Source organism: Octopus sinensis, unplaced genomic scaffold, assembly GCF_006345805.1.
Source record: "Octopus sinensis unplaced genomic scaffold, ASM634580v1 Contig12187, whole genome shotgun sequence".
NCBI classification, from domain to species: Eukaryota; Metazoa; Mollusca; class Cephalopoda; order Octopoda; family Octopodidae; genus Octopus; species Octopus sinensis.
The window spans coordinates 49700-65346 of record NW_021832548.1 but is presented as its reverse complement, the minus strand read 5'-3'; the positions used below and the strand labels follow the sequence as shown (position 1 = coordinate 65346).

The 15647-nt window shown below is 38.4% G+C and overlaps 1 long non-coding RNA gene across 1 annotated transcript; it reads right to left on the bottom strand.

Moving 5' to 3' along the window:
* Nucleotides 1–1409: 1409 nt before the first annotated feature.
* Nucleotides 1410–4228, bottom strand: LOC118761319. Its single transcript, XR_004997287.1, has 3 exons — nt 4194–4228; nt 2855–2972; nt 1410–1455 (listed from the first exon to the last, which is right to left on the bottom strand). It is a non-coding gene; the product is annotated as an uncharacterized LOC118761319 (long non-coding RNA).
* Between the last annotated feature and the right edge of the window lie 11419 nt (nt 4229–15647).

The following is a 15647-nucleotide window of genomic DNA, read 5'->3' as shown; positions in this document are numbered from 1 at the left end:
ATAGAATCGACTATCCCCTTCCACAAGATTTGGTCTTGAACCCATTGTAGAAAGGACTATTCCTGTAATTGTTAACATTATTACTATTACCACTACTGAGTCGAACGTCGGATATATCTTGAGTAGTTGTGTTGGTGTCACATCTGAAATACTTTCCATTCTCTCGCACATTATCTACCAATACATCGACTCCTGGTCTATGTGCAGCCTGTAGAGTAATTTACATTGCAATTATAAATATTAGAAAAGAACTGTTGAGTAAGATTTTATTATTCCATTGGAGGTATATCTTATAATAGGGTAGTTGCGTAAGACACATTAACGATATGTCTATTAAAATGTTTTATGATATCTAATAGATTTACTGAAGAGTTTATCTAATGCAGCGAAGAAAGCGGAAGCAATCAGAGGGAATACATCAAGTTTAAATACTGGATATATCATTTTTTCTGACGTAATCCTTTACCGATTTTACTATTCTTGTTTTTCCTACTGTGTGCAATGTTTTGCTTATACGTTACACCACTACCTAATGTTTTCATACAGCTGCTAGTTGTAGTTCCGTTACTTAAGTATTTTCGCTCCTTATAATTTCTTAACATCCCTCAATTTCCATCATTCCCCTCTCTTGCTATTACTTATAGTCAAGGTAGCGGGTTCGAATAGTTAGGTTCTCATAGTAGGGCACATGTCCTATATATACATACGTGTTTCACCAATCACGCTTATTGTTAATTATATCCTCATTTATTCCGTCTCCAGACCTACACCTTTGTCTACCAATTGTAGTATTCAAGTGTTCAAGCAAGAAGGGCTGTTAACTGATTCACTACTTTGAATATAACTAATTTTTCTACATATTTCACTCTAGCGAGTGCTACCTTATAATGACCCGCATTCGACGCAGACCAGCTCGATATTATATGCGAAACTATCAATAATAAAGATTATAAATGCACAGGGATGATTTGAGAATCTATCAACATTAAAATTAACGTTTGGCTTATGCTAAGCTGCATAAAATCCTACATTCAAGCAAGCTACATCTATAAAGTTAGCTGATCTGTAATTTGATTCCATTGGGATTGATTGACCAAAATTTTCAAAAACTTTACACGTTTTCCTATACCATCTTAGTTCCGCTACACTATACCTGTCAACGTAAAACAATGTCATTTCTCTTATACTTCCCCTAACCTAGGGAAAATAGTTGCTGTTGCAAAACGATAGAAATTGTGTACTTATATGCGAAAAATTGTTTTATTATATCTTTCTAGATTCATGTGTATCAGAACATATGTACCCATATACACACAAACACACATTAAGGTATGTTTTTAATATCAGAAATCAACAAGCACTAACTGCAGAAGGAACACAATATATAGTATGGAGTCAAATATTTATTTCCGGAGAAAACGTGAGTTAATTTTCGGTTGGAAGTTTCGAAATAACCTGTAAAAAAGAAAGCATTGCCAACTTAGAAAGAAATTATACGTGTATGTATGTATGTATGTATGTATGTTATGTATGTATGTATGTATGTATGCATGCATGCACGTATGTATGTACCTATGTATGCATGTATGTATGTATGTATGTATGTATGTATGTATGTATGTATGTATGTATGCATGCATGTATGTATGTATGTATGTATGTATGTATGAATGTATGTATATATGAATGTATGTATGTATGTATGTATGTATGTATGTATGTATGTATGTATGTATATGTGTATGTATGTATGTATGTAATTGTGTGAGTGAAAGTGAGAGAGAATGTATGTATGTATGTATGTATGTATGTACGTATGTATGTATGTATGTATGTACGTACGTATGTATTTAACTTCAGCCAGCGCTTCACGACTGGTGTTGCTTAAATACGGATCCATAATTTAGAGGTTTGGTAAAAGTGATAATCGAATAAGTACCAAACTTAAAAATAGGTAGTGACGTCTCTTTGTTCGACAGTTTAAGCTGGTAGCCAAGCGTGGTCGCAGTCCAATGACTGAAACAAGTAAACAAGATTATCTACGCCCGTGAAAACATGGGATGTTCAGTAATCGAATGCTTTTGCTCGATGAATGTTTATATAAATATTAAAGAAGAATGACCATAACGATGAGTTTAGAATAAAACCAATGCAGTAAGCTGTTATGATGTGGTGTTTTCCATATCTATAATGTGTGGTGCCTCTTGTGACTGTAGCTTTTGTATCTACTATAGTGGCCATTTTTCTGGTATCGGATACAGTTTATCTCTTCTATACCGAGTAGTAATACATCGCTTCGTCTATCGTGCTATTGCTGATAGCTCTGCAAAACAGCCTCTTTGAACCGCCTACCATCACTGTTGAGTCGAACTCGACTATAACCCTTAACTGACACTTAACTCCAACAGAGAACTCGTGCAACGATTCTACAACGGCTGATAGACGACTACCCGTACTGGTTGACGTCGTCGCACTTTATAGTGGCTGAATCATACCATTTGTCCCGTGGGAGGGGTATACCATTTCCACTGCGACATAATCGCAAACTTAATCAATAATATTATATAGAAGAACGGCGGCGAGCTGGCAGAAACGTTAGCATGCGGGGCGAAATGCGTAGCCGTATTTCGTCTGCCGTTACGTTCTGAGTTCAAATTCCGCCGAGATCGACTTTGCCTTTCATCTTTTCGGCGTCGATAAATTAAGTACCAGTTACGCACCGGGGTCGATGTAATCGACTTAATCTGTCCTTTTTTGTCCCCTCTGTGTTTAGCCCCTTGTGGGTAGTAAAGAAATATATTATATAGAAGAATAACAAAATCAAAGGAACGAAAATGAAAAATACAATACTAACCACTTTTTGATTCTGCTGGGGCTTGTTTTCCGAAATCCTTAATGAAAATGGCCAATAACAAGCAGTGTTGCTGCAAATTTCAAAATCTTAGTAATAATATTTGCATCATATAATTTATCTGTAATAGAAAGAAAAAAAAAGCCCGTTTCATTTTAATTTTGGTACAAGACCAAAAACTTTGGTGAAGGTGGACATCGATTACATCAACTCCAGTATTCAATTGGTGCTTATTTCATTGACTCTGAAAGAATGAAAAGTAAAGTCAACTTCGGTGGCATTTTAACGCAGAAAGCCGGACAAAATGCCGTCAAGCATTTGTTACGGCGTGCTCATGAATCTACCAGCTCGCAGCCTCAGAAACAGTAATCAGGGATAATGGAGATTTACATAAACACATGTAAACAATAAATAATCAGAAGAAAATCAAAACAACAAAATTCCCAATTAAAAGGGAAACGCTACCCAAGTAACCTCACAGTAACCAAGTAACCTCACAGTACCAAGTAATCCTGAGTCACCCTGTTACCAGGAATACTGTTGTGTTTCTCTCTCCTCCATGCTTCTGTAACTACATGGGCACGCTTAGGTTACGACAATTCACTCGAGCCATTCTTGCTATATTCATCCACGGTGTAACAGTTTTACTGGGAGGAAGGACCTTGCACTCCACGCTCACTTTTCTTTTAACTTGAAACGTCAATGAAGGTTTGGTCTCTTTCTCATTAATCGCATCATCTTTCACATGCAATGTGCATCAAGGGCAAGCGCAGCTGAGGGGAATATCATGCCGGTTCATTTTATTACGAATCGGCAATGTTATTCTGTAGCACTGCCAGGCAAGGAATTTTTGTAAATTATCAATGGAACCCGGCGCAAATCTTCTTCGAAAACGACTAGGCAGTTGGCCTTCATTGACACTCAGAGATTCCTAGAGGATGTTGTCACTTTTACTCTCCACCAATTGTGTGTAGATGGTCTCGGTACAACGTCCACTAAGACCAATACCCTGCTGACAGAGGTGTGAGCGCCTGATGTCACACTAGGTGTCAGATACCCTGCATAGGTCTATGCTTGACCCAAGAATGTCGTGTATATATTTGTGTGCGCGCGCTGTCGGTGTGTATGTGTGTGTGAGTGTGTGTAGCGTGTGTATGTATGTATGTATATATGTGTATATTAGTGTTTGTTCCCCACCATCACTGGAAAACCAGTGTTGATTTGTTTACGTGCCCACAACGTATCAGTTCGGGAATAAGTACGACAAAGACTATTAGAAAATAGCCCAGCATGGCCACCATCCAGTAACTGAAAGAAGCAAAAGTTAGAAGATAAAAGATACCTGCATTGTCTCTGATTGCTTTCTGCTCAGTACCTAGAAATAAAAATTAAAAATTATAAACAAAATAATATATAGAAACATAATATTTATGTTTTTATCTTAGTTTTCAATGCAGTTTTGTTTTCCAAATTGGAAATGAAATCAAAATGTTTATCATTCAAAATGTGACCGCGTGTGTACCGTTGGCGATTTTTTTCCTCCGTCCTCCCTTCCCTGGATCTTTCCTTCTCCTATATTTCAGAGGAAGAGCTCCGCCCGAAACGTTAAACCCTCCTTCTTCCCTTCCTTCCTGAGCGTCCAATAATACTATAGTTGTTCCACGTCCTCGCGTTGTTGTGTTTTCTCTTTGTGTTTTTATGTTGGATTACTATATATATATATATATATATTTAACCAGATCTACAATCGAAAAGTATGATCAAATTTTGATCCTGAACTGAAATTCATTCAATCTTTCTCCTTTTGTTTAATATAAATCTTTTATACCGGTATTGAAATTTTTGGTTTATAGTATGTGTTCTTGTTTATTTCTATGTTGACTTGCCACGCTCTATATTTTTCTACTGCAAGCTCCTCATCTCTGAAATATGAACTAGTACCTATTGTATGCCAGACAGACAAACTGAAGCATTCTCGTGAAGTATTCTTCTTATGTCAAATTGCTGGAACCAGTCGAATTACGTTGCTGATCTTAAGATCATTCCTGATAACTTTGACCTATGATCAAAGATTTTCCCTCCGTAAACACCCTGTCTTTTACTTTAGACATGGTTTGAATTATATTAACGAGAGTTATTCATACTTTTTAAATGAAAAGATATAATTAGAGAGATTATGTTAGTGTTTTTGAATTTTTACTTTTATAGCTAAGCCTTCATAGTCGAATGAAACTTTCTTTTACTAGTACGATAGAATAGGCATCAGGGAGATTTAGCTGCTATTTAACGCATAGAAATTCCTTCAGGATGCAGACATGTAGTTCTCTTTTCTCTTGCTGTCTAAACTCAGCTGTATTCTGCTCCAACGAAGATGTCTTTAATTTGTTTCGTTTGTTCTATGTCTCTTTGTGGGGACATAGAACAAAGAAACAAAGTAAATAAATCGCAAAAATATATGTTACTAGCTTAAGGTGACCCGCTATATACGTGCGGGTGAGGGTGTGGTGTTACTTTCTGTTGCCTCCTTTCTGTTCTTATCACCACATTCTCCCTCTTTGTTTCTCTCTCTCTTTTCTCTCTCACTTTCCCACTCTCTTACTCTTCCTTTCTCTCGGACTCTTCCTCGCTTTCTCTCACTCTCTATCTTTCTTTATCTATCTCTCTCCCATTTATAAAAAACAAAAGATCTTGAGTAAGTTGAGAAAGGAAATATTTTGAAAGATCAATCATAAATATCAGGCAGTGAAAACGGAAAGCACACATGCCTTTTGTACGTGTCACTATTTGAGTGATTAAAAATAAGGAAAAAATGGATTTCTTTGTTAAATTTAGTACTTATTTTGTGAAGTTTTCGACGATTGGCCATGCAAATGAAAGCTCTAAACTGTAAACAATAAAAAGTAAAGAGCAAAAATACGTAAAAATGAGAAATTTTTTTTCAACTTCAGAAATATTGCCTTAATTTTCAAACTTTGAACCCATTTCCACGCTTAAATTACAAATCCGCTTCCACTTTACTATGTTGAAAATTTGATTGAAATCGGGCCATTATTACATCATCTATCGTTATCGTTTCTGGCATTTTCTCAATAGTTTTCTTTGGCGCTTGAATGACCGTGTTTAAGGTTTGGCCTTCGCAATGCCTACTTTCCGTCGTTGTGGCCTGGAGAACCGCTATCTCTTTCTCATTTCCATGTAGGACAGGGGCTGCTATCCGGACCACGTCAACTTCTGGTGGGATTCCCTCTACGCTAACTTTTAAAGCACGCCTTCTATGGTACATATATAATAGTATCACTTCATCACTCTTTATAATGGTTGCCGCGATCTCCCTTGCCTTTTCTGCCTCTTTAAATCTCACCTCTACATTTCCATACTTGCCCCAGGTAAGATACGTTATCTCTTGCCAGATTGGCCTTAGTGCCTTCTCTATTCTGTAAGTAGTCATTATGTCTATCTTCCCAGCATCTACGGAATGCGTCTTGTATATAATTGTACATTCCTTCCTATTTTTAACCATTTCTTCTGAGGCGGTTCAATTCCACATTAAATCCTTCGTGACCCATCATTGTCATGTAATTTCTCCATTTTCCCCATCCGATTTGATATTCCTTACACTTTGCGATTTCTGCGAAGTTTTTCTTCTCTGTTATCCGTTCTTCGTTCAGTTTCTCTATTGTACTCCACGAAATCTCTGACGACGACGATTGCTCCGACTGTTCCGACGAGGACAGCTCTGAGTAGCTGATATCTTCCTCTTCTGACATATTTTCTTTTTATTCAGTCTACCTTCTTCTATGAGGAGGGAAATCACATATAAAATGCCGCAAGACAGCACAAACTTAAGTGTTCAAGGAACACTACAACAATTAAACAACAATATAACGCCAGCAAATGATACAACTTAACTCCCCAAATGTTTCTCTACTACTGACTGACCTTGTTTCTCTATTGCCTACAAGGGCATACAGAGAGGGGACGAACAAGGACAGACTAGACAGCACAAGTGGGACAAACAACATAAACGGATGAATGAAATGAAATTCTATAAAAATGAAGATTTAATGGCTACTCTCCAACCCACTTCCGTGTAGTACCATTTTAGCTATATATTACACTATTTTTAATCCAACGTTTATCCGAATAATTATCTTAGCAAATGGAAAGCGGTTTCAGTTTTTCGAAATCCAACACAGGAGGCAGAGGATCGTGTCTTATTTCTACCCCTAATGGGTTTACTTCGTCCCCACAGTTTGCTTTTAATTTTTTATAGTTTTTCCTGTCAATTAAAATTCATCCCATACCTGGGTCTCTCATGTTTTCTTCTTCTATATCTCTAATTACTGCCGTCATCTTCCCTATTTTTTCCTCTATGGCTGCATTCATCCAGTAGTGTGTTATAAATGCTCTGTTTTTATCATTGTTTTGTGTTTCTTGTGTCTGCTTGTATGCCTGCCCGTGCGTAATCACTTAGTGAATCTGTACCGTCACTACGTGAAGTGTTTGTGAGTGCTTGTGAATAATTTATTGGTGTTACTGGACTGTATGTACGTGGTGTGTATACAGGGATTCCTCGACTTGCGCGAGTAATTGGGGGACGCGCAATTCGAAATTCGCGATAGTCGAGTACCAGATACTGTTATCAATTACTCAAACACAATTATTTTTACTTTATGTATATTTGAAATGATGAATAGATAACAAGATAACAGACAATACAATGCAACCATGGATAATAAACATTTTCTCAACAAGCGCAAGTCGAGAATACAACTCGCGCAACCTGAACATTCGGTATCAAAAGTTGGCTCGCGCAAGTCTGGTATATATTGGTATATATTTGGACTGTCTGGTATATATTTTCGTGTGTTAGTCGCTGTGTGGGCGTTTGTGTGTCACTCAGTTACTTTGTCTTCTTTTTTCAGCGTTCTTAGAGGGTGGGGAGTTCTTGGAGACTTTTCCCGTAGTGTTTCTTGGACTTCATCTGTATTTTCCTCCTCTGTATCTTCCTTCAGCTTCTCGTTGCTACTGCTTTCCTCCTGTCTCACCCTCATTTGTGTTTGGTTATCGAGAAGGGGGCAATTTGCCTTAATATGGTCGACTTTTTCAATTTTATCAAGACATAATCTTTCCAGCACTTTATTCACGTGGTCTAACGCCATAAACGGCACATTCCGTTTGGCGTAAAAACACGTGTTAACGAGTTTCCTAGCAAGGGTGGGGTGCTGGTCCATTTCAACCAGTCGAAAGCTTTTGACAAGGTTGACCATCGGTATCCGGTGTTGGTCCTCACAGCATTTGGGGTCGGCCCCGTCTTTAGAGGGTGGATCATTGCTTTATACAGTAACATTGACTCCATCGTTCGGGCGAACGGGTTCTTCTTGAAGCCGTTCAACATCAAGCACTCTGTTCGTCAAAGGTGTCCTCTCTCCCCACTTCTGTATGTATTGGCTCTAGAGTTCTTGCTGCGGAAGTTGGAGAGATTAAACTGCGTCCCACGAGATCTAGGTTGCAGTGGGAATGTTTCGGCGTATGCGAATGACATCACCACCATAGTGTCCGAAATGGTACACCTACAGAGGGTAGGCAACGCTATTAAAGGCTATGAGGCAGGAGCAAAAGTTAACTGGAATAAGTCAATCGGCTTGCAACTCGGCACCTGGCAAGGCAAGACGATACCTCCCAACAACATTGTAGGGCGTTGGAAGGAGGGGCTGGTTAAAATGTTAGGGGTTTAGTTTTGTCCAGATCTCCAGATAAAGTATTGGAGCGAGGTCTGAGTAGCGGCTCTCCCTGAAAGGAAGGGCAGAGGTCTCAGTTGTGTTTATCGCTTCTGTGATTACCTACCGCCTAACCGTCGTGCCTTGCCCCCGTTCGTGGCTGATCAATTTAGAGGGGCTGCTCTTCCGTTTTTTGTGGAGTAGAAGTCCTCTTGTAAAGCGCTCTGTCTGCTGCCAGCACCCGCTAAATGGTGCGCAAGGGATGTCTTGGCTGTTGATTCGCAGACGTGCGCTGATGCTGAGTTATCTGTGTCTCTACCTGGATAGTGAACAGGTGTGGTCTCCGTTCGGTCGGTGTGTTATTTACTAAGCTTACTAGTTTGGGTGAACTAGGACCTTGGGTCAAGTGTAGACGATAGTTGAGTGCTTGGCAAGCGAAGTGTTGTGAGGCACTCAAGCTTCTCTGTCACATGGACAACGCCAGCGGAGGGGGTTCCACCTCGTATTTTTATAGAGGGTTGGTTGAGGTTCAGTGTGACGACGATGTGGGGGAAGATTCTAGGCTTCGATGATGGTCAACTAGCCTGTCTGTTCCGAAGGACTTTGGGCCAGGACCCTTGGATAACTTCCAAAGATTCTCCGCCTGGCAGTGTTACTGAGGAGCCTTACCAATTCGCGCGCCCAAGATGCGAGCAGGACAGGGAAACTGTTCTGCACGCGATTGTACAATGACCCAAAATTTCCGAAATGTGGGTTTACCTTGAACACCCGCTGACGCGGCTGGGAGGAGTACAGCTGTCTTTCGCGTCGATTGTATAGATTGTTCCTGCTTCCTCTTTTAACAAAGAAGGCATGGCTCGTTTTCTCATTGTGGTCGCTATACCGAAAGAAGTAGTATGGAAGACCCACGTGAAAAGAATCGTGAGAGGCAACTTCATCTCCAGCCTTGGACTGGTTAATTCCTCATCTACCATCTTAAGGGAAAAATAAGGGTGGAGATAAAATGCCTGTCACCTGATTTATACGGAAAACGATGAAAGCTGTAGCGACTTTGTTGAGAATGAAGAATCCGCATAGTATATCAATAAGGTTATACAAAAGGGTTACAATGGTGGCACGGGGTTTGCGGGGTCGAAGCGAAACTCGTCCTCCACTTCATTGTATGGTTATTGTTTGGTATCATCCTATTTATAAAAATTCTTAACGTAAATTTTTAACTATTCATCTTTTGTAAAATCATTCGTTTTATCCACTCCTCCCTCATTTATATCGTCCCCTGTATGTTTAACCCCTGTGGGCAATAAAGAAATAGTCGTTCTTGTTCTTTGACTTGCTGTTGGTGACTGCAGGGGAATGGTGGGACAGCGTTGGGCAGGGTGGGAGTAGGGTAGGAATTCACATTTTCACCTTGATTTCTTCTTTTCCCTCTCTTCCGTTTCTTTGGTGCCGTATTCCATCCATGTTTCTCCTCTGCCACCTGATTATCTTCCTCCTTCTTCGGTTCTTTTTTGCTCACACATGACATCGCAAGCGGTGGAGGTGCGCTTTCTTTCGTTGGTTCCTTTGCGGCAGGTAGAGTGTATCCTGTTTTATGTGCCCTTTTGACCGCATTTAAAGCAACAGTGAGTCCTGCTCTCCACTAAGACTCTCAGCTTTATATCCTCTCCAAATGTGATGGTTTCTACCATCTTCTCTGAATCTCCCACGGCGGCCTGGATTATCATTTCTAGTGCCAATTTCTTTGTGGTATACTTTTGGCCTGGAAGCTCACAACCTTATCTGCCATTCCCAACGGGATGGCGGCCACCAGCCAGGCTACACCCACCTAAGGAGATATCTCTTCTACCCTTACCCCAGAAGCACGCCTTCCCAGGTAAATGGTTAGAAAGACCACTTCACCCGTTTTGAAGGGAGTCACGCAATGCTACCTGGCCCAAGACTTCGACGCAAAAAGCACCTCTCCGTGTCTATCTTCTGCTTTTGGCAAGGTAATTCACTTCCTTCCATATTCACTTCCTTCCATATTCACTTCCTTCCATATTCACTTCCTTCAATTCCTCTATGCCTTTTCAACCTGTGTTGTGGTTGCGACCTCTGTTCGCTGCAATTACAAACTGTAAGTTCTGCACAGTACGGTTCTTCTTTTAACTCGTTCCGTTGTCTCACTGGAAAGGGACACCTTTACATCGTTCCCCTCAATTTCAAAGATTTCCTTGAATTGATTCAATTCTTCTAAGCATACGTCCTCACTTTTATCTTTCACCGCCTGGAGTTCTTGGCCTCCATTGCCTCGTCAAACTTTTCAAACTTTTAACAAGTTCCCCCTCGGACGACAAGTCTGAAGAGCTAACCTTTTCAGTTCTCGCTCCATTACCGTGCCTCCCCTTTCAAACAAGGAGGAAAGCGTCAACAAAGCCGCCTGAGGCAGCAAAACGAAGTGCTGTCGGACACAAAACAGTCAAACACAGTGAAAAACAATTCAAATCACAGAAAAATTCAAGATGTTAACTAGCCTGCAAATGAAATAACAACTCTGCTACTACTGACTGACCAAACAACAAATGATTGCTGACTTTATAGTGGCTGAGTCATACCACTTTGCCACGTGGGACGGGGTGCACCATTTCTCTACTATTGTGTGTATAGTGTGTGCATGTGTGTATACATGTGTGTGTGCGTGTGCGTGCGTCCCTGCGTGGGTACGTGTGTACGTGCGTTCGTGCATGTGTATGTATATATAAAGAGAAAGTCCGCTTTTTCCATACTGTACGGACCTTTTCACTACAATTTCCGCCATAAGGAGGACTTTATGCAAACCATGTCATATAGAGTGCATTTAAAGGATGCAGCTTCTTATATCAACTAAATGTCTCCAGAATCTTAAAAAAGCAAATATATAAATTTGGTTAATCGTAATGATATACCTGTCAAGGATAAACATAATTGTCAATATAACCGTGAGTGGATGTACAAATTTACTGGAAGGTGTAACTTAACCAGAAATATTGTTTCAGGAGATATTAATGAACAAGAATATATAAAGCGCGTTAAGGAAGATAACACAAAGAAAATTTGTTTACCTGTTATTTTGGTGAGCTGTAGAGTGCGTGATACATTGTATACAGAACATGAGATGCTTGAGTTACCAATTTCCCCCTCTCTTATAACGATTTTATTAAGTGACACTGCTGGAGATAAACACTTTCCATAAGGTCGAACATGCACTTTATTCACATTTATCAATTTGTGGTGTTTTGTCTCATGAATCCATAAAAAGTCAGTAGCGCCAAAAGGTGCACCGATGTATGCTGAACATCTGAAGATCGCTAACATGTTTACTTCAGCGGGCGGGTTAAGAAATTCAAGTTTCTTCATGTAAGATTCACTGAAAAGAAAAGAAAAAAAAACAAAAAAAAACGAATAGGTGAAGGAGTGGCTGTGTAGTAAGTAGCTTGCTAACCAACACCATGGTTCGGGTTCGGTCCCACTGCGTGGCATCTTGGGCAAGTGTCTTCTGCTCTATCCAAGGGCCGACCAATGCCTTGTGAGTGGATTTGGTAGACGGAAACTTAAAGATGCCTGTCGTATATCGGTATATATATATATATATATATATATATATATATATATATATATATATATATATATATATATATATATAGTGTGTGTGTGTGTGTGTGTGTGAGTGTGTGTGTGTGTGTGTGTGGTATTTGTCCCCCTAGCATTGCTTGACAACCGATGCTGTTTTATTTACGTCCCCGTCACTTAGCGGTCTTGCAAAAGATACCGATAGAATATGTACTTGGCTTAAAAAGAATAAGTCCCGGGGTCGATTTGCTCGACGAAATGCGGTGCTCCAGCATGGCCGCAGTCAAATGACTGAAACAAGTAAAAGAGTAAAAAGAGTTAAGTGAATCGAAATATGCTTATCTTCGAACAAAGGGCCTCACAATAAAAGAGTAGTTTCACTAATGTAAACTACAATCTTCATACAAAACTAAAACATTTGACAACACTCCAATTATTGTTAATCCTGGACTTTGGGAACTGTTGCTTAGAAGTGGTTAACTGTGTAAGCAGTGCTAAGGCTGTGTGGGGCCAAGTCACTAGCAATAACTCCACAACAGATGAATGACACATTCATACACGTGTATATTTACTTACACATAAGCATGTATTTGTGTGCATTTATATATATTGTCTGTGTGCGTGTATGTATGTGTGTGCGTGCGCATGTATGAATATGTGGACACAATATAGATACATATATATTCACATACGCAAACATATTTACATACATTCATGCATGCATATACAGACATGCACTTAGCGGTTCGGCAAAAGTGACCGATAGAATAAGTACTGGGCTTACAAAGAATACGTTCCGGGGTCGATTTGCTCGACTAAAGGCGGTGCTCCAGCATGGCCGCTGTCAAATGACTGAAATAAGTAAAAGAGAGAAAAGAAAGAGAGGGACTTAAGTGCATGCTGGACGGTACCTACACCAGAATGTTACGTGCAGTGCCCTACATTTAATGGAGGGAGCACCCAACAAAACAAAGGTTATATGGGAATGTATCAACTTTCTCATCAATCATCTAAGAGCGTACGTTGGGTTTTGCTGACCATTGCTGGAGAAGTAAAGAAGAACTTGTGAGTAACGAGTTGTTGTGGGCACCAAATCACGGTACCACAGCGACTGGAAGACCACGGAAGACATATATACAACAGCTTGCAGAAGATGTTGGATGCCAAGTTGAAGGCCTAAAAACACTAATGGAAGATCGGGAGCGATGGAGAGAGGTAGTCAGGCTGGCCTGGGCAATTGACCTGATTGGATGAAACTGTGTGTTCGATAGTGCAATAGAAACACGCAATAGAAATAAAAATAAAGACAATGGAGTTGAATACGTGCAAAAAAAGAAACGGAAGTAAAAATAGAACGAGTAAACTTACCTCTTACAAGTCTAGATTTTGAAGATTCTTCATTTGTTGAACATGTGTAGTATGTCGCATCCTCACAAGAGGGATAACGTTTCGTGCAGGTAATCACACCTATCTTACTTAGAGAGGATGTAGGTGGAGTACAGTCAAAACCCTTTTTCCTGGTTACTACCTCAAAAAAATTCCTGTCTTTTTTTGATAATCGATTTGAACAATAACTTCACTGTGATTTCGCACGAGAAAAAACTGAATAAAATTTTTTACATCATACCGACATTTTATAGTTAAGAATGTTCTGTTTGCAAAATCAATATTGCTTGAAGGTAACACATCTGCAATCTCAATAACTGTATAGAAAAAAAAAAACATAAATCAGAGATAGATGTTATAAAAAATATATAATGTAACTATAGAAGAAGAAGAAGAAGAAGAAGAAGAAGAAGAGAAGAAGAAGAAAAGAAGAAGAAGAAGAAGAATGACAGAAGTAGGAAAAGAGAACCAATTAAAATAACGGTTGTTGTGAATACGGATTACATCTATCCACAATATAAACTTTGCAGTTAGTTTTTGATATTTATTATTATACTAACATACCTGTGTCGTCAAAATGCTGACAGTTTTATTAATCATAGAAAATAGTTCATCAACACAATGGGAAAAACCTGTGATAGATGTCATCAATGTGGTAAATATATGCACATGCACTCAGTTAGGCTCTTTAAGTATTAAATACGGTTCTAACGTCTCAATTGAAAATAACTTGATACATAAGTATGTATTTACGGACACACACACGGACTTACACATACACACACACTCACATACACACATATATACATATAAATATATGTACATATATATATAATATGTATATATATATATATATATATATATATATATATTATATATATATATATATGCATACATTCTACATACATACATGTATATCATACATAGAAAGAGAGAGACAGATTTATATATATAGATATATAGGTTGATACATATACATTAGTATATATGCATGCATATCTATGCATTTATTTATCGACATCATTCTGCCTCATTCTCTCTCTCTCTCTCTCTCCTTTTCTCTCTCCTCTCTCTCTCCTCTCTCTCTCTCTCTCTCTCTCTCTCTCTCTTGCTCTCTCTCTAGGAGTCACTGTAGGACGCTTAATTCCCAGCCGTATAGCTGTGAAGCAAGTGTCTTAAAATATTAGAATTTTTGTCATTTGCCTTTTCTGAACAGCCCTACAACATGATAGAATACTGATCATAGAGACAAAATATAAAAATATTTTTATATTTTTATCAAATAATCTTGTTGTTAAAATAATTTATTCAAAATGGACGTTAAAAAGCCACACTACATAAAGTTAAGCAAAAAAATTCATTTTTTATAAAAAGTAATTTATACTAAAGAAAATAAATAGAACACTTTGTATTGATTTGTGCTGTCGTTTATCTTTGGTTGTGTGTGCAACTAAGAAATAGTTTAGTTCATACATGTCTAGTCCCTTTAATATCACGCAAAATTTGATACAAATTGAGAGAATAAAATAATAACTTTTTTCTATGGATAACATTTTACGAAACCTTTACCAATATATTCCTTTAACAATTCCTTTCATATTAATATCAATATAATAATTCTTGTTCAAAATTAAAAGAATGGTGTGGATTCAAAATGTCGATGTCGGGCTTTATTACCCGTCAGTCAACCAGTTTGGTCTATACGCTTTTTCTCTTTTGTTCTACTGCACCAGACTTTAAGTATTTTATGTCTAAATGTAGCTTATCACTAGTCAAACATAATTTTTAAAAACTAAATTTGATTTGGATTAAAAGTGAATTAGTGAGACTACTTGGAAGACGCCAACTGCAACAAAAAGCTACGTTAAGAATATTATTCAACTACTACCGTAGTGTACACATAAGTTTTTATGTGTATATACAAGTTCGAAAGAACATATGATGATATATGCTACATTTTATAGGGTCTACAAGAAACATTCATATATGCAAAATTGTTCAAAATTTTATATAATTATATATAATAATTGTTCTAATTTATTTATTCGTATTAATATAAACTTTAGTTTTAGTAAATAAGAAAGTAACACAAATTTACTTGG